This window comes from Mustela nivalis (genome assembly GCF_964662115.1).
Source record: "Mustela nivalis genome assembly, chromosome: 7".
Taxonomy (NCBI): domain Eukaryota; kingdom Metazoa; phylum Chordata; class Mammalia; order Carnivora; family Mustelidae; genus Mustela; species Mustela nivalis.
The window spans coordinates 81,241,036-81,260,573 of NC_139026.1; the positions used below are offsets into that span (position 1 = coordinate 81,241,036).

The 19,538-nt window shown below is 41.5% G+C and overlaps 1 protein-coding gene across 5 annotated transcripts in view; it reads right to left on the minus strand.

The window, feature by feature from the left end:
* PRICKLE1 (prickle planar cell polarity protein 1) overlaps positions 1 to 19,538 on the minus strand; it is a 116,565-nt gene that overhangs the window by 61,075 nt on the left and 35,952 nt on the right. Inside the window, exon 1 of one of the 5 annotated variants that reach the window (XM_082742268.1) lies at positions 18,487 to 18,587. The exons of 2 other annotated variants lie outside the window; for them this stretch is intronic. The gene's annotated coding sequence lies outside the window, so the exon portion shown is untranslated. Of the gene's footprint in view, positions 1 to 2,094; positions 2,115 to 3,064; positions 3,132 to 18,486; positions 18,588 to 19,538 lie in introns of those variants that run through there. 2 more of the 5 variants (XM_082742269.1, XM_082742271.1) reach the window with 2 other exon arrangements.

Here is a 19,538-nt window from a genome sequence, read left to right on the forward strand (position 1 = left end):
ACCTAAATATCCTAAGGCTTTGTTTTTAATATACAATGACAAATAGTGTTAAATAGTGTTTATGCAAAATACTAAATCTAATACACTGGACCTCAGATAAATGATCTTTTAAGCTCACCCCCACCCCATGGTAATATTACAAAGACAAATCAGAAAGGTTTCAAAATGTATACATTGTGAATCTTTTCCTTTCCAGTGAGGTCTACAATCAACAACCTAAAGTGAATGCATTTTAATTTAGGAGGGAGTATAATGCTGAGTTCTAGCCCTTAATATTTTAGAATTCACATAAAACATGAAAATTTAGAGCAGACTTCTCAAAAGTTTAGTCACAGCTAAATTAAATTAATTTGAATAGAGTTGTTACAGGCATTTTTGAGTCAATGTAAAATGAGCAATTGCTAATGACCAGAATCATATCTTTCTCTACAAGGAAAATTATAACTAATAAGAAGCAAAAGCATTACTCCTTCCTCCCCTCCCCCTCCTCCCCTCCCTTGATTAATATATTTGAAAGAGAAAGAAAGAGACAGCACAGATCACAGGAGCAGGGGGAGGGGCAGAGGGAGAAGCAGGCTCCCCACTGAACACAGAGGCTGATGTGGGACTCAGTCGATCCCAGGACCCTGGGATCATGACCTGACCCGAAGGCAGACGCTTAACTGACTGAGCCCCTCAGGCAGCCCTTTTATTTCTTATTTCTTCATTTCTTTGTAACATCATCTCTCATTTAAAAATTTCCACTCTCCCAGCAATTCTACCACCTCTAGCAGTAAATCCTAAGGTAACAATCAGAGATATGCAAGAGGATTCATGTGCAGGGTGTTTAGAAAGTAACTTTAGTACTAAAAAATAGGAAGCAACCTGAAGATTCAGTGTAATGGAACCAGTCAAGAATTGGTTAATTATATTCATGTAATATAAAGTTATACACCTATAAAATGATGCCACAGAACCAGAGCTGTCCAAGAGAAAGAGAATATGAGTATTTTAATTTTAAATTTTCCAGTAGGCGCATTTAAAAAAGCAAAAACAAACAAGTGAAGTTAAATTATTAATATATTTTACTTAACCCAATATTGCAACACATAATCAATAGGAAAATTAATGAGATATTCTCCTTTCTGTACTACCTTTGAAAACTTTGAAAACTATAAAACTCCTATATTTATAGAACATCTTAACTCTACCTACTCACACCATTCTAGTGCTCAACAACCCATGTTTCCTGTGATTATAGCACTGAACAGTGCAGCTACAGACAATGGCCTAGAAAATCATTAATAATATATTAAAATTTTAAAAAAATTATATGACATATGTATAGTATGATTTGAATTGTATGCCTGAAAAATTCATGAGTAGGAGAAAAAAAGCACAAAAGGGTATATACCAAAATGTTTAGTATTATTCTGGGAAGCAGGATTATGGTCGTTCTCTTTTTTTTTTTTTTTTCTTTTCCTGTATTTTCTACATGTTTGACAATAAACCTGTATTATTTTGAAGTTCATAAATGACTCTTTTAATACCTTTCCATCAGCATTGATTAGATTGATTAAGTTTATGACTTTAGCCCTTCCCCTCTAAGAATGCATCCCCTGAAAAGTGAATTTGTTCTGTATTTCATACTAGTGAATACAAATTTCATTGTCCATAGAGAATCATTCACCACTATGAACAAGAGTTATATTTTCAGCACAAGCCCTAACATTTGCCCCTTAAATGTGGTGTGTGTAATTACAGTATAAGAACTGTGAGTAAATTATTTCATTGCCTGTTAAATAACTGTTTGTGAGGTCTAGACAACAATTATAAATAGCCATTATTTATAAAGTTTCCATTCAAAGCACTTTGGGAATGGTGTAATAAATAGGAAACATGACCTGCACCTCCTCATATTCCCAAATTGTACAAAAAAGGAGAAAATACATAAAATTGGCAAAGATGCTAAACACTGACAAAATCCACTTGGAAAAAGTGAGACTAAGCTGAAGCGGATGTTGCATGCCCAGCATCCTCCTGACACGGCGGAGATCTCACTGTGTCTTCAACACACACACACACACACACGGCTCTTCAGAAAAACTAGCCTACCTTTCTTCAGCCTTCTGTCTCAATATTCCCCCATCCCTAGCTGTGCACTGTCTGCGATGCTGGTGTCCCTCACGGTCTCCTCCACCAAGTTCCCGTGACCCTGAAGCAAAAACCATTTGATGTTAACTTATTTCTTGGAGAAATATTGACTTAGCTCCTACTTACTGCATAAAGTGGGACTCTGAGTGCGTAGAAGTACACAAAAACACAAAAATAATGACAGATAGTGGTAAGGACAATAAAGGAAAAGAAGAGGCAGCTGTGAAAGAAAATAATAGGTCAGGGGAACCTGGGTGGCTGGGTTGGTTAAGCATCTGCCTGGGCTCAGGTCATGATTTCAGGGTCCTGAATCAAACCCCATGTTGGGCTCCCTGCTCAGCGGGAAGCCTCCTTCTCCCTCTGCCTCTGCCCCTTCCCCCTGCTCATTCTCTTTCTCTCTCTCTCTCTGCCAAATAAATAAATAAAATCTTAAAAAAGAAAAAGAAAACAGTAGGTCAGAACTTGGCAGAAGATGAGGGGCGGTCAGGAAAGCCCTCTCCATTGACAAAGGACAAACCCACTGAGGAGACCTCATGGATGCCAGGTAGCCTGTGGGAAGAAACACTTTCCTCCAGGAATGCACGTGCTGACCCAGGGTGGATGGAGGCTCAGGTGAGTTCAGGAACCCCAGTGTTGGCTGGTACTGTAAGGGAAGAATGCTGGAGCCATTTTGGCCCGTGGGTGCCAACAGTTTGCTAGCCGTGGCTTTTATTATGATTATTAATGACAGGAGCGACAGAGAAAATGTAGTAAGCATTTTCAATAAGCCAGACATAGGCTGAAAGCTTTAGACATAATAATAGATTAACTCCTTACAACAGCTCTTTGGGGTAACTATTATTAAGTGCCTGAGAGGTTAGTAACTTGTCTGGAGTGACATGACTTATAAAGGGCAGGGCTGGGAGCTGTGGACACTATGCAGAGTTCTTACCCTGTTTGTTGGATTGTCACTCCTTCCACGTGTTATACCCTGTTGTCTGCCGCTCCCAGAGCTGTGGGGAAAGGAGCAGCTTTTTCAAAGAGGATACTGGAAGAAAAAAAAAAAACAAAAAACAAAAACAAAACAAAGAAACTGAGATTTGTATTTCCAGAAGGATAGATCTACCTTATGGACATTACAGACCTAATTTACTCACATCTAAACCACAGAGGAAGGACAAAGAAATGTGTATATTTGTATATATCTATGAAATGTGTATATCTATGGGTTTTGGCCTCCTAACATCCATTTTCCTTTTTCCTAGTAAAAACAATTTTCTTTGGAAACACGTGCCTCCCCCACTCTTACTCTTTGGTGGTTTTAGTGGGGCAAACCCCACTGCTGGCCTCAAAACAGAGCACATGACCCTTCAAAGCAAGGCAACTGGAACATTCCATTCCCTTGGCCAGCAACTGGTTCAGAGGTGGTATGACTGATGGCCTTAGAGCTCACGCTGGGGCTTTCCTGAACTATTGAGAGAGCTATAACGTTACAGCTGCTGGAGTGCACACCTGCCTCTGTGTTGGACAAGGCGGGCTAAGAATGAACCAGTACAAGAGGAAAATATGCCTAGAGATGAAGAGATGGCGTCTTTCAGAATCACGGAGCATGATTCAAACATGCTCAAAGCAATCTTGACTTCTAAACTTTTCAGTTGAATGAACCAACAAATTCTCTTCCTCAGAGAAGCCATTTTGACTTGGATTTTCAACCAGAAGGGACCCGCTATGGATCGGAGGCAGAGCAGAGTGGACAGAAATTATGGTCAACGTAAGGCCAGTCTTTAGCCAACATGGCAGGAAGGTGGCCCGAAAGATCCCCAATTTTATAGGCTTTGGAAAAACTGTCTGAGCAAGCCAGTGGTTGGAGTGGAACCACTCTTCGTCCTCCTTGGAGGCAGGCAGCTAACGATATAGAAATGCAGGTGCAGGGACGCCTGGGTGGCTCAGTTGGTTAAGCAGCTGCCTTCGGCTCAGGTCATGATCCCAGCGTCCTGAGATCGAGTCCCGCATCAGGCTCCTTGCTCGGCAGGGAGCCTGCTTCTCCCTCTGCCTCTGCCTGCCATTCTGTCTGCCTGTGCTCGCTCTCTTCCTCTCTCTCTCTCTCTGATAAATAAATAAAATCTTAAAAAAAAAAAAATGCAGGTGCATACAGCCAGCGGTCAACACATGCTTACTGGCTGCTTGAGTTGTGCCATACTTGCGCTAGGGGCAGGACGACCCTGACGAACATGGCCGCTTTCCTCCCGGGAGCCCATCAGCTACTCTAGAGGGGAGGGGCAGGACGCACAGGTTAGCATGCCTGCATGATAATTTACCTACACGCTGAACGCAGTGCAGTAAAATCAGCACTCAGTTAAAAAGAAATCTCTTGGTTCTCTGGTCTAGACAGAAGTCTCTCCCACTGAACTATATAATGAAAGGCTTGATCCTGCAGAGGTCAAAAGATAAGGAGATCCGAAAGATGAACACTCAGCATTAGTAGCTGTCCCACGAGCAGAAAGACTTAAGGACTGGAACTAAGGGGATTGGAATGCACTCCAGTCTGTTTCCAGAAATGAAGCTGCTGAAGAAAGAAATCAACCCAGGAAGCTAAGGACAGAATGTTAAGGAGGGACACCACAAGAGGGCCAGTATCAACAACACCTCTAGCTGCTATAAAACCACATCAGCTCTGGGAACTTTCCTTGGCCTTTCCCAGCCTGAGATCCCTGTGGCTAACGTCTCCTCCTGACCAGTGACTGTATTTTCCCCAGATTGGTTCTACGTCCAGCAATCTCCTTAGTGAGACTGAACATTAGCCATCCTCCCAAGCTCAGGCTCCAGTGCCCAGGACCTAAGCAAGAGCTCTGGCATCCTGCCTCCCTCCCCTCTTGCGTGCCCTAGTCCTCAGCAATGGGAGTTCTTCATTGGGCCCTGCAAACTTGCTCAATTCTCTCTCCTGAATCCCTGAACACATGTGCAGAAGACCCCCGCTCCCAAGTTCCTGAACCCTGTGTACCCGGCTGAGATGCCACCAGCTCCTGTGGGCCCACGAATGGGCAGGTTGCTTCAATGGCCCCTGAGCTCATCACTGTCTCCTTCTACCTCTTCCTGTTCTCTTGCCCACCCTTTCATCTCTCAAATCTCTTCCTTATGTGGTATGCACCTGTGTATGTCTCTTGCCCTGTCTGCTAGCAAGACTCATGAAGTTTCATGCCCAAATCACAGCAAATTTAACCCATTTTTAGTGGCCGTGGGGGTCCTGGTAAGTATACATATGATTAGCAATGCCCTTAAATCAAGTGGTAACATTATATGTATCCACCTGTAGAGTTCTTTCGTTTTCTTCTTCTTCTTCTTTTTTTTTTTTTTTAAGATTTATGTTAATCTCCACACCTAATACGGAGCTGGAACTCATCAGCCCAAGATCAGGAGCTCCACCAACTGAGCCAGCCAGGCACCCCTCTTTTCACTTCTTATATTTATTATATTTACAAAATCTCAACATAAAGATCTTATTTGGGATGCTGTTATATTAAAACACCCCCCTCAACACAAAAATGCCACTGATTTGTCTCTGTTTTCCTCTAGCTGGGGCCTGAGGGGAGACTATTCTTAAACAAATTTACAAAGGAACAAGAAAGAAAACAGAATAAAACAAAACCCCTGTAATACAGACCAAAGCTAAGGGACTTGAGAAACAACTCCGTTTGGTTATCTGAGTATTCATTTAACCATCCTGTTCATTCAGGCAACAAGTATTTAGAGAGTGTTTGCCATGTCCCAGTGATCTGCGCCTTAGGGATACAACAGGGGACAAGACATTTTCTGAATATTTCATATGTGCTGATGATCAAACCACGCTCTCCTCCTTTGTGGAGCCACTAATTAGTAAATCCATCTTTCATTCCTTCCTGCCTTGATGACTCTGCCCAGAATGTACTCTAAAAATGGCATGTCAAGACTTGGCTGTTTCGAAGAAGCGTTCTTCCCACGGAAACAGTGCTGTGACAGTTACACTAAAATAAAAACTGTGAGATCACCTAATCCAAGCAATCATCTACAGATGAAAAGGTGCTCCATACAGAAGGCAGAGTGTGTTGAAACAGTATTTTATCTTTTGATTCTTAATCCAGTGTTCTCCTCCTGCACTGCCCAAAATGGTAGCCACTAGCCCCAGGCCAAATTTAGATTTGGAATTAAAAATTTAGTGCCTCAGCTGCACTACCTACATTTCGAATGCTCAGAAGCCATATAAGCTAGTGGCTATCACACTGGATGCCCCCCCCCCCCCAAGACCATTTCCATCACTGGAGAAAGTTCTATTGGACAATGCTGCAGGGTCTAAAACACTCTGCTTGCATTATTCTAGCTCAGTGTTTCTCACACTTAAACATGCATGGTATTCACCTGGGGATCTTGCTAGGATACCGATTCTGATACAGTAGGTCAGGGGTGTGGTCTGAGATTCTCTGTCCTAATAAGCTCCAAGTAGGACTGCTCCAAGTAATCAATAGAGTATTAAGGTTCCAGCTCGGTATCACAGTGAATACTGCAAGTGTTAGTGTCTAATAGTTTAGTGCATATGATTTTTTGCCTTCCCAATTAGGTTTTAAACTCCTTACGAGAGAACCCCTTAAGTTCTTCACATCTCTCATCATGGACCGTAGACTTCAGGGATACCTAAGAGTCAATTTTCCTGTCTACAGGTACATGATGTTTGGCACAGACTGCTTCAGTGTTACATATAAATACACTTTTTTTTTTTTTTTTCCCTTAAAAGACATGCCTTCTATTTCTTAAAAGTAAGATACTGGTAGCTATACTATGTCAACTTCAAGAAAACACATGGGAATTCCTCCTTTTTGATGGCTTTAAAATGAACTGTAAATTTTGTTACAGCATATATGCTGAAAATAATTTAAGAAAGAGTTGAGAAAAAATATATAATGTATATTTGATAGTGGAATGGACACCAAATAGTCTCTTATCATGACAAACAATTGAATAGCCAAGCTTTATCTCAAAATTAGAAAATGATTAAAATACTTAGAAAACAATGCAATCAGAAATTTTAAGTGTGCCTTTATGTTACTGAGACCATACATCCTACCCTGAAAATAGTTAGCAACCTTTTTTATGGAACAGCTGACAGTTGTGGCGGTATGAGCAAACACCTCTGTAAATTCTTACCATAGTTTTCTATCAGCATTGTCCATTTTTCCAGAAATCTCAGTAATCACTATATGTAATCAGTTATTAATTAAGAACCTTGTAGTTAGGTTTAAAAGGTCAGTCATTTTTGTGTTTAAAAGTCACATATTTATGTATTCAGTTTCCAAGGAAATAAGAGCCCTTTGTGCCTTTCTAAATGTGTTCCTTACAAAGCAATAAGAAAAAGAGTTTTATTAATGCACAAGACTGAAAGAAATGTCAAGTATGCTAGAGTTCTGGTTTTGATTTTGGACTTCAGAGAAAGTTAAAGAAGCAGTGGAACAGAGCTCTTTAATTACAATCCAATGTCCTACAGAAGAATATTTGATATCTCTTCCAGTTGGCATTCTAGCCGATGTGAGGAGAAAATCAACCACAATTAATACAACATAAAGTCACTCCACCTCGTCAAGTTCATCAGGATTATACTGTGTATGCATCACGAACCTCCCTGTGGTTTGTTTAAGATCTTGTTTGACAAATTATAAGATGGAAATATTTTAAGAGTTAAATCAGTACTTTTATTTTTGCTACATAACCTAAGCCAGTGCAAGTTTGTGCTGAGGTTCCCAAACTCTCTTGTCACTTTGGGAAGGTAACTCAATGACAGTATTTGTTTTTCCCTCAGGAGGAGAGTAGACAGCTCTGACAGAAAGAGGATGGCAGGCGGATAGGTGAGAACTTGGGGCTGGAGTTGCTGCCTGCATACTGGTTCTCCACTCAGTTCCCTCACCATGTGGGCTTGAGGAAGTGAGCTACCTCTTTAAGACGCAGTTTTTTCATCTATAAAGTGGGAATGAGACTAAGGTTGTAATACTGACCTTATGTACAATATTTACTGCAATAAGTAAGTACTTAGCAGTCAGTGTTAAATGAATGTTAATTATTTCTATTAGATTTAAAAATGATTTATCAGAGCTCAGTGGCAATGAAATATTTTCCTTCACCCCTATTATGCCCCTTTAAGACCCTTTAGTTTGTGTTTGTACTTAGAAATCTTCCCTTAATAAATACAAAATATGTATTTAAGAAATGAAAGAGGTATTTGGGGATTTGTTTTTTATTTTTTAATTAATTAATTAATTAATTTATTTTTAAGATTTTATTTATTTATTTGACAGACAGAGATCACAAGTAGGCAGAGAGGCAGGCAGAGAGAGAGAGAGAGAGAGAGAGAGAGGGAAGCAGGCTCCCTGCTGAGCAAGGAGCCCGATGCGGGGCTCGATCCCAGGACCCTGAGATCATGATCTGAGCCGAAGGCAGAGGCCTAACCCACTGAGCCACCCAGGTGCCCTGGGGATTTGTTTTTTAAAAACAAGTATATTATCTGTTTGTTCAGAATCATTCTCTAGATTATTTTATCTCAGAGATAAAATAATTCAACAACTCTTAACAAAGTGAGTATAGAGGGAACAGGGAACACACCAACATAATAAAGGCCATGTATGACAAGTACACACAGACTCAATGATGAAAAATTAAAAAGTGTTTACTCTAAAATCTGGAATAAGAAAAGGATGTCCACTCTCATCAGTTTTATCCAACATAGTTTTAGAAGTTCTATCGACAGCAATCAGAGAAGAAAAAGAAATAAAAGCCATCCAAATTGATAAGAACAAACAAATGGAAAGATATTCCATGCTCATGGACTAGAAGAATTAAATCTGTCAACATATCCCAAACAATCTACAGATTTAACAAAATCCCTATCAAAATACCAACAGTATTTTTCACAGAACTAGAAGGAGTAATCCTAAAATTTGTATGGATTTGATTTGCCAGAGCAATCTTGAGAAAGAACAAAGCTGGAGATATCACAATCCCAGAGTTCAAGATATAGGACAAAGATACAGTAATATAAACAGTACGGTACTGACACAAAAACAGACATATACGTCAATGGAACAGGATAGAGAGCCTAGAAATAAACTCATGCTCATATGGACAATTAATTTATGACAAAGGAAGCCAGAATATACTACAGGAGAAAAAAGTCTGTTCAATAAATGGTGGTGGGAAAGTTGGACACCTCCATGCAAATGAATGAAACTGGATCACTTTCTTACACCATACACAGAATTAACAAGAAAGAGATTAAAAACCTAAATGTGCAAAGAAGACATCCAGATGGCCAACAGACACATGAAAAAGTGCTCCATATCACTCGGCATCAGGGAAATACAAATCAAAACCACAATGAGATATCACCTCACACCAGTCAGAATGGCTAAAATCAGCAAGTCAGGAAATGACAGATGCTGGCGAGGATGTGGAGAAAGGGGAACCCTCCTACACTGTTGGTGGGAATGCAAGCTGGTGCAGCCACTCTGGAAAACAGCATGGAGGTTCCTCAAAATGTTGAAAATAGAACTGCCCTATGACCCAGCAATTGCACTATTGGGTATTTACCCTAAAGATACAAACGTAGTGATCCAAAGGGGCACATGCACCTGAATATTTATAGCAGCAATGTCCACAATAGCCAAACTATGGAAAGAACCTAGATGTCCATCAACAGATGAATGGATCAAGAAGATGTGGTATATATACACAATGGAATACTATGCAGCCATCAAAAGAAATGAAATCTTGCCATTTGCGACAACATGGATGGAACTAGAGCGTATCATGCTTAGCGAAATAAGTCAAGCAGAGAAAGACAACTATCATATGATCTCCCTGATATGAGGAAGTGGTGATGCAACATGGAGGCTTAAGTGGGTAGGAGAAGAATCAATGAAACAAGATGGGATTGGGAGGGAGACAAACCATAAGTGACTCTTAATCTCACAAAACAAACTGAGGGTTGCTGGGGGAAGGGGATTTGGGAGAAGGGGGTGGGATTATGGACATTGGGGAGGGTATGTGCTTTGGTGAGTGCTGTGAAGTGTGTAAACCTGGTGATTCACACACCTGTACCCCTGGGGATAAAAATATATGTTTATAAAAAATAAAAAATTAATTAAAAAAAAAACCTAAATGTAAGACCTGGAACCACAGAACTAAAAAAAAAAAGTAGGTGGTGATCTTTTGGACATAGGCCTTAGCAACATTTTTCTGGATACCTCTCCTCAGGCAAAGGAAACAGACAAAATGAAAAGGGAACCCACTGAATGGGAGAAGATATTTGCAAATTATATATTTAGTAAGGCATTAACAACAAAACATATAAAGAACTCATACAACTCAACATTTAAAAAGTGAATAATCTGATATTAAAAAGGGCAGAGGATCCGAATAGACCTTTTTCCAAAGAAGAGATATAGATGGCAAATAGACACACATGAAAAGGTGTCCAACATCAGTAATCATCAGAGAACTACAATTCAAAACCAAAATGAGATATCACCTTAGACCTGTCAGAATGGCTAGAATCAAAGAGACAAGAAATAACAAGTACTGGCAAGGATATGGAGAAAAGGAAACCCTGTATAAATTGATGGAAACCAGTACGAAAGTCCTCCAAAAAATGAAAAGTGAAAATATCATATGATCCAGTAATTCCACTTCTGAGTATTTACCCAAAGAGAATGAAAACACTAATTTGAAAACATATGCACCCTATGTTTATTGCAGCATTATTTACGATGGTCAAGAAATGGAAGCAACCCAAGTGTCCAACAATAGATGAATGGATAAAGAAGAATTGGTATATATATACAACAGAATATTACTCAGCCATAAAAAGGAATGAGATATTGTCACTTATGACAACATGGATGGACCTAGAGGGTATAAACTATGTAGAATAAGTCAGACAAAGAAAGACAAATACGATGATTTCACTTACGTATGGAATCTAAAATAAAACAACACAAAACAGAAACACACTCATAAATACAGAGAAAAGCTGGTGGTCCCCAGAGGGAAGGGGGTGGAGGACAGGGAAAACAGGTGAAGAGCATGAAGAGTTACCAACTTACAAAATAAGTAAAAAATAATAATTCAGACACTGAAGTACAATCTCAAGACACATATCCAAATATAGTCAACAACATAAGACATACTCTTCTAGAAGATAGCTAAGTCATGGAGTTGGTGAAGTAAGGTCTGGACAACCCAGAACAAAGTAGAAGTTGGCAACTAAATGTATAATTTACATTGTACAGAGGAAATTTTTTACTTATTCAGGTCAAAAAGAGTATTGTTTTTGTCTTTAATTATCTAGTTTGGTTGTTGCCTCTACAAGAATTGTGCCAACACCTCTCTTTTCTTCTGAGAGTAGAAATGACCGAGGTCAAGCAAGAACCATTTTCCTCACTGGGGAGAAGAGCCAGTGGTCTCAGCAACAGTCCCAAAGGCTGGTCAAACTCCTATCATCAGCCTCCTATCATTGGTGTAGTTATTTTACACTACCAAGGAAATGAAGCACTGAGAGGAAGATGGCATGTCCAGGGAACAGTAGCAATCTTCTAGGAGGCCACTCTGGAAGCTACGGCCCTGGTTGTTCCATGGGCAGAGTGTGAGGAAAGTCACAGAGAGGGGAGCACTGAGAACCTATGACATGGCTAGATTTCACCAAGATAGAGCTCTTGTGGCTCTTGCTTTTGTCGACACTATCAAAGCAGGTAAGGTTACAAAACTCGGGTTTTCAAAGCCTCTGTCTGAAATGTTCCATTTGTTTTACAAATGGTTCACTAGCAGCTTTCCCCCCTCCTAGCTGGAACCCATTAACGGTTGGTCACAAGGTCTCTTCAGTCTTTTCGGTCTAGAATAGAATAGCAGCCCCGTTTTGTTTTTTGTTTTTTTTTTTTTTAGCCAAATGACAATGACTTTTGAAGAGTCAGAACAGCTGTCTCATAGAAGGGCCCATGTTCTACATTTGGTTGTTTCCTTATACTGTCTGTTACCATATTCTGTGAGCCCTTCTATCTCCTGCTGATTACATTAGGTTAAACATTCTTGGAAAAAAGATGTCATGGGTGATGTTATATACTTCATATTCCTTCACAACAAAGGACATATCAGACTGTCCCATTACCACTGAATTTAGGAGAAATCACTTGATTAAATTGGTGAGCACCAGATGTCTCTATTCCAAGGGAATTTTTTTCCCTTTACTAATGGTTAGTAGATGTAATTTTTTGGTATTGTGTTAATATCCTATTCCTCAATAATCTTTCCTATTGTCATTGTTATTCTTTATGTCGTATTTGCAGTCTACCAAGCACGATCCTTCTGCAACATTCATTATTTGGGCTGTGAATCCAGTGAGGCAAAAATATCCCCACTTTTGTCCCCCAATGTTACGTTCATGGGCCTACCTCCAGGTAAAGTTGGAATTACTCTACTTTCCAAGTAAGATGGTAGACCCTTTGCTGGACAGGAGATTGCATCAGGATAAGGATGGGATTCAATCTCTACCCAGAACTCTAAGAACAATGCTAACCATCTGGTAAGATAAGTTATGTGTTAACTTTTTTTTGTTTAAAGTAATATATATGCAATTGTTTTTAAGACTAAAACAGCAGTAAAAGGCTTACAACAGGGGCGCCTGGGTGGCTCAGTGGGTTAAACCTCTGCCTTCAGCTCAGGTCATGATTTCAGGGTCCTGAGATCGAGCCCCGCATTAGGCTCTCTGCTTGGCGGGGAGCCTGCTTCCCCCTCTCTCTCTGCCTGCCTCTCTGCCTACTTGTGATCGCTCTGTCAAACAAATAAATAAAATCTTTAAAAAAAAAAAAGGCTTACAACACAAACAGTAGTAGTCTGGTTACCAGAATTAACACTTTTTCTTTTAAGTATTTTATTTTATTTTATTTATTTGAGAGAGAGAGAGAGAGTGAAAGAGTGAGAGAGAGAACATGGAGGGAAGGAGGTGGGGGGGGGGAGGGAGAGGGAAAAGCAAGCTCCCCGTTGAGCAGGGAGCCCTCCACAAGGGGCTTGATCCCAGGACCCGGAGATCATGACCTGAGCTGAAGGCAGAAACTTAACCAGCTGAGCCCCCCAGGTGCCCCTGGAGTCAATCACTTTTAACCCTTATAGTTATTCCTTCTGATATTGACCTCCATATGTCTAGATAATTTAAAATTTCTAGTCATTATTTTGACTTCCCGTTACAATAGAGGAGGATGAGCTGTTTTTCCTGTGTCTTGCTTTGGAGGAGAAATAGGTATAAATTCCCAGGGCTAACACACTGAATTCTGACAGCAACTAGCACAATTAGGAGGTTTTAAAGATATTCATTGATTGTCACTGAATGAAGGACATGGAGACCCAAACGCACAAAGCCAGGATTCATTCTGCAGTTTCTCATAGCAAGTATGCCCTGAGCAGAAGGCTGAAGAAATACATAATCTCTGAAAGTCACATACATTAAATTGGCTCGTTGTATCTTATTTTGCTATGTTCTTGGAAAACATTAAAATTCAACATATTAAAATATTTTTAAAGGACCATCATGAAACTAACTTCAATGACTCTGTAAAGCATTTCTATAGCCAAAAACTATTTTTCAAGTAAATTCTTTTTCTTTTTTTTTTTTTTTTTTAAAGATTTTATTTATTTATTTGACAGACAGAGAGCACAAGTAGGCAGAGAGGCAGGCAGAGAGAGAGAGAGGGAGGCAGGCTCCCTGCTGAGCTGAGAGCCTGATTCAGAGCTCGATCCCAGGACCCCGGGACCATGACCTGAGCCAAAGACAGAGGCTTTAACCCACTGAGCCACACAGGCGCCCCTCAAGTAAATTCTTTTTTTTTTTTTTAAAGATTTTTATTTATTTATTTGATAGACAGAGAGAGATCACAAGTAGGCAGAGAAGCAGGCAGAGAGAGAGGGAGAAGCAGGCTCCCTGCTGAGCAGAGAGCCCGATGTGGGGCTCGATCCCAGGACCCTGAGATCATGCCCCGAGCCGAAGGCAGAGGCTTAAACCACTGAGCCACCCAGGCGCCCCAAGTAAATTCTTATTCAGCAGTAGAGAAAAGAGAAATTTAGGTTTAAGAAAGTAATCTTTTCTAAACATTAAGGAGTAAACAGGCTTAAAAATATATGGGAGATCTTCCTTGGAGTCCTACAGGCTCAGAACTCAGCCTTTTCCCTTGTAGAACTTCAAAGTTTGATGTCAAGACAAAAAAAAAAAAAGGACGTATAAAATTATGAAAACTCTGAAAAGACTCCCACCTCATTAATATGTCTCAAAATACATTGCTTAAGGGTAAGGTTAATTAAATCACAGTATACATAAATTTGAAATGGACTGGTAATCAATCACAGACAAAACTATGTTACACAGAGGCAAAATGGGAGTAGTGGACACTAATACAAGTTAAATAAAAACAGATTCATACCATGGAAGGAACTTTTCACCTGACTTGCTGCAGACCCTGTACTAGCCAGCTTTCGGGAATATTTGAGAAAAATATTCTTCTTCACTTGGAACCCTTTCAAGCAGTGAATCTTCCACTTAGTACTCTAGAATTTCTGAAGCCAACTGCAGTGAGCATCGAGTTTTCTAGCAAGGCAATAAAACTCTTAAATTTACTGGCTAAATGATGTTGTTTGATAAATAGTCTAAGAACTCTATTTCTTTGTTTGGTTGCTTAGTCTTCAGGCCCCTCACTTTCATTGCATTTCAACACTTTTGCAAGAAGGGAAAAGAAAGGGATTCAAACGAGCCATTTTGATTATGGTAGCCTGACAAAATAAAACCTACATGTTTGATTTTGTTCCTTATAATCAGCTGCAGGTTCCAAGGATTCATGCAGTCTCACTAACAAAAGCAATCTAGAGCAGGTTACTTTCCGTAGCTGGAATAATTTCATTCCCTGTCATGGTATTTTCTGGATCTATCTAGCTTTTAATACAGAGAATCTTAGAATGGGAAGGTTCTTAGGAGCTACCTCAAACCCGCACCAGAGGCATTTTCCCAGCAAGTGCTAGTAAGAGGAAATGGTATACAGTTGACAGAGCAAGGGCTTGGTAGCCAGACATGTAATCATCTGTACATAAGCTAGCAATAGGTTTCCAGAGGGTTCCTGGGAAGATTATGGAATGCAATGGACACACAAGAGCCTGAGCACTCTTCAGTGGATACAACCCCAGGCTTTGAAGTTGGAGTGGACCCCCAGCTGGACACACGTCCCTGTTTTGCCTCTTCATAGCTGTGTGTCTGTGGGCAGCTTCCTTACCTTGTCTGAGGCCCATGTTCCCCATCTGTAAAATGGAGGAAAAAAAATACACCCAACTCATGATGTTATTTTTAAAGACTTGTTTGTCTTTAATAAAATAACATGTATGTTATTTTAAAGCTAACATACAGGATGCTCGAGTAACATTAGCTGTTATGATTAGGCCAATTCAGATGAAAAGCTGGACATTGGATAAACCTACTTCCATGGTTCTCCGATTAGTAACACTAGCTGTCTACTAAAGGCAGCTATGTTTATAACTGAACATTTCAATTTGTAAGAGAGGAAAATCAATGTTAAACACTCGCAGTCTATGTAGTAGAAAAAAATGTATCCTATATCTTTAAGACCCCCTCATATCTTCACACAGAAATATTTATTATGTGCTTCTTTAGCTCATAATAATCATACCATAAAAGACAGAGTAGGGGAAGCAAAGAGGATAGTATCGGCTAATCCATAAGGAGAGTTCAATCCAGAAAAAGTGTAAGGTGTCCGCACGCACCAGAACGACTTCCTGCGTAAGCCGTATAAGCTAAGTGGCAAATAAGGGGTGCAAAAGATTGACTTCCACTGAGCCAGCACACCCGCTTTCAGGGCCGGTGGCCCAAAAGCGACGGGGTGGGCAGGGTTAGAGAGGCAGTATTTGCAGAGGAGGTAAGGGAGGCCCAGGTCATTATTTCAGACAGAACGTGTTGTCCTGTGTCAGCGCCAGCTCCGGTGTAAACTAATGATAAGGCTGCACACCTGCATCTCAGACGGTTCTGAGATCTGGTGTGTAAGACGGGAGAGAGGGACGCCTGGCTGACGTAGTCGGTTGGATATCTCTGCCTTTGGCTCAGGTCATGATCCCAGGGTTCTGGGATCGAGTCCTGCGTTGAGCTCCTTGTTCAGCAGGGAGCCTGCTTTCCCCTCTGCCTCCCGCTCCTCCTGCTGGGTGCTCTCTCTCTCTCTCTGACAAACAAATAAAAAATCGTAAATAAACAAAGAAAGAAGAAGGGAGAGAGCTTGAGCTCTCTAGATAAGGGCTGCCTCCCCCCAATAGGAAGCTTGGTTAGAAATTCGAGGAGTGCCATCAATGAAGGGCTTGGGCCCACCCCAGCGGCCCCGACTTCTGGGCGTTCCCAGGCACGTGGGGCAGCACCAATGGTACTACTGAAGTTCGGTGGGGGTAAGAGCATACGCCACACACACTATTGCAGAATCCACACGGAAGGGGTTTGTGTGAGTACAGAACCGTTAAAAAGCCCAGAAGTAAAATATCCGTGGCTGGTAAGCCTGTCTTTCTATACCTCCATGAGCCAGGCTCAGAGCTCTCAGGTCAGGGCCTACCATGGCTCAAAGCCACAGGTCTCCTTTATGCTCTGGGACCATGTGTACCCCCCTCACCCTCCACCCCTCCCCCTGCAAAATGACCATCAACTCTCAGTGACTCAAAGGCACCCTCTGCTTTCTCCTCCCGCAGTCCCTTTCTCACAGAGGGCGCATGCCTCCTCCAACAGCTATCCAAACCAGAAACTTAAAAAAGTCACCACAGACTCCTTGCTTTCTCTTCCCTCAGTTTGGCAACAAACTACTTACTCATCTCCCCAGTCTTGTCCCACCTTCTCTAATCTACCTTTTCTCTGGATGCTGCCTCAAAGAGTATTACCTCTAGGATTAAAATCTTAACTCCTCTTAGCAAGACAGAAAGGGCGTCATTAGCCGACCTTAGCCAACCAGTCTGACCTGAGCTTCCAACACTCTGCCCTTAAAATTTGCATTCTGGCATCATCTAATTACCTGAGAGGTCCCTGTGTCTACCCTACCTTGGGGCCCCTCTGACACACTCTTCCCTCACCACCGTGCCTACAACCTGGAAGCTTCTAGTCATCCTTGTAATCTCAGCTGTAGTGCTATTTCAGTCCTGATTCTTCCTTGACACCCGCCCAGGTCCTGAGGCGTGGCCCGTCTGCATAGCTCACAGAACTGCCTTGGTTTACCTGCTTCATGAGCCCTTGGAATCAGGAACATGATCCTTTCTCCTTCTAGCCCTAGGCCCCCGTACACGGTAACCCACCCAAGCCAGAATTTGGTGAGCAAATTATTCAACTTTAAAATGAAGAGAGGAATCAATAGTATTGTTAAAATCAACAAGTCTGAAGAATTCCCCTGCAAACATTAGTTTTTTAATGGGGCGGACTTGCAAGGAGTTATTCTCCACCAGGCTCTCTTCTCTTTGAAACTGCCAGTGAAATGATCTCACACGTGTTGTCCAATAGGGCAAAGCATCAACGTAGCATTTGATTAAAAGAAATAACCTCTGTGGCACTGCCTGCATTTTCAGAGTTTTTTTTTTTAACTCTTCTCAGCTGGCATTCAAATTTATCTACATTTTCAACCCCTTCTCCACTAACAAAACAATGAAAACAGAGACCAAAAACACTACAGAAATTTAGAACCAGCCAGGCAACAGGGATTTAGCTCTAATTCAGGTTTGAGGATGTTCAAAATGACTTTCAAAGCCCTTATTTAAAATGGGAGATATTATGAAATTGTCAGAAAGGCTCCTCGCCTCTGCATCCCTTGAAAAAAAGGATGGCCCATAGAGTCATGCCTGAAGTCGTAGGACTGAACTCCAGAATCTTCGAGTTTTGAGTATTTGGTAAATTGCAATCATTTACTTTCCTTGGGAATTAATAGAAACCATCTGCTTAATGATAAAGCTGAGCTCTGCAATTATTTGAGGAAAAATGTGCCACAGTCAGCATAAAAAGAGGCTTATTGAGGAAGCCTGCTAGACATATGTATTTTTTTTATAATTAAAGCCAATCGCATTCATTAATTTAAAAACGCTGTTGTGATCAGCTGCCCCAATTTCTTATTTATCAGCACCACCCTTGTTAATATGCACCTATGCAACCTTCAATTTTCAACTTCCAGAGGCTAAATAACTATAATCGTATAGACGGTGGTGATCACACATCAGAACGTTGAGGCGATCATGAGAAAAATATAAAGATGGGGGAAATAAACGTCTACCATAAACCACATATCCGCCTTCTGGGTCTCCTACCTGCGTGTCGCCGGGTTATTTTCCTTTCCCAGCAAACAGGAAGACGGCTGTGGGTGCTCCAAACAGAATTCCTTTGAACCGGCCATCGCTCAGTTCGGGTAATTCTAACGGCAGCTCTGCTAGCAGCTGGGAAGAGCCCCAGAAACACAGGCAGCTTTTGTTACACAGCAGCCTACCAAACGGAGGGGGGAACCAACGTCGCCCCTCAGTGGCTGTAAATATTGATCCACCTGTGAGGAATAAGGGCGCCACCTCTGTCTGGTGGCAAATAAATAAAGACGGAGGAGGGCAGAGCGAAGAGAAACACATGCATTAGGGCCAACAGCTCCTGTCCCTTTCTTCTCTCCGTGTGTGGCCCAAGGGGGGAGGAGATGTTTATTTGGACATCCTCCCTTCGGAAAAGAGGCCAGTCGACTGTCTGCGTTGGGACGGGTCCAGTGCTAGGGCTCGGAGAATTTCACAGGCAGAGACCATGCGGTTTTTAGCCAATGCAATGCAAGATTTTGAATTTTTTAAAACCAGTCGGTAAGAAGTAGCCGATCCACGCCACCCCAGCCCACTGAAAACTCCCCACTCGGGTTCCGTAACGTTTAACTGGTTCTTATCAAGGGTTCTTAACCTACAGAATGGCATGTGGGTGAGAAAGAGTTGTTTTGTGAAGGATGAGAGATACCAGTTTTAGTATATGTGCTGCCGAAGCGAGCACAGGATGAGAGATACCAGCTGAGATCTCCCTTAGCCCCACAAATGTGAGTTACAGTATGGCCAACCCCGTTGTAGGGACTAGCGGGAAAGTCACAGAAATCACGAAAATTCCCGAGGGACCACCAGCAACAGAGGCATCAGTCCCGGGAAGGAGGCATCCTTTCTCCTCTCTGGAAAAGGAGTGGAGGACATTAGAAGAGCTGGGCTCAGGCAGTGGCCAGCAGTGGCAGCCACAGTTCTCTAACAGGAACGTCTGTAAACACCCCATTGTAAAGCCGAGGAAACACAACAATTTTATGGCAAACAGGGAAGTGGTGTCAGCATATGAGTGCTTGTCTGCCTCCCCC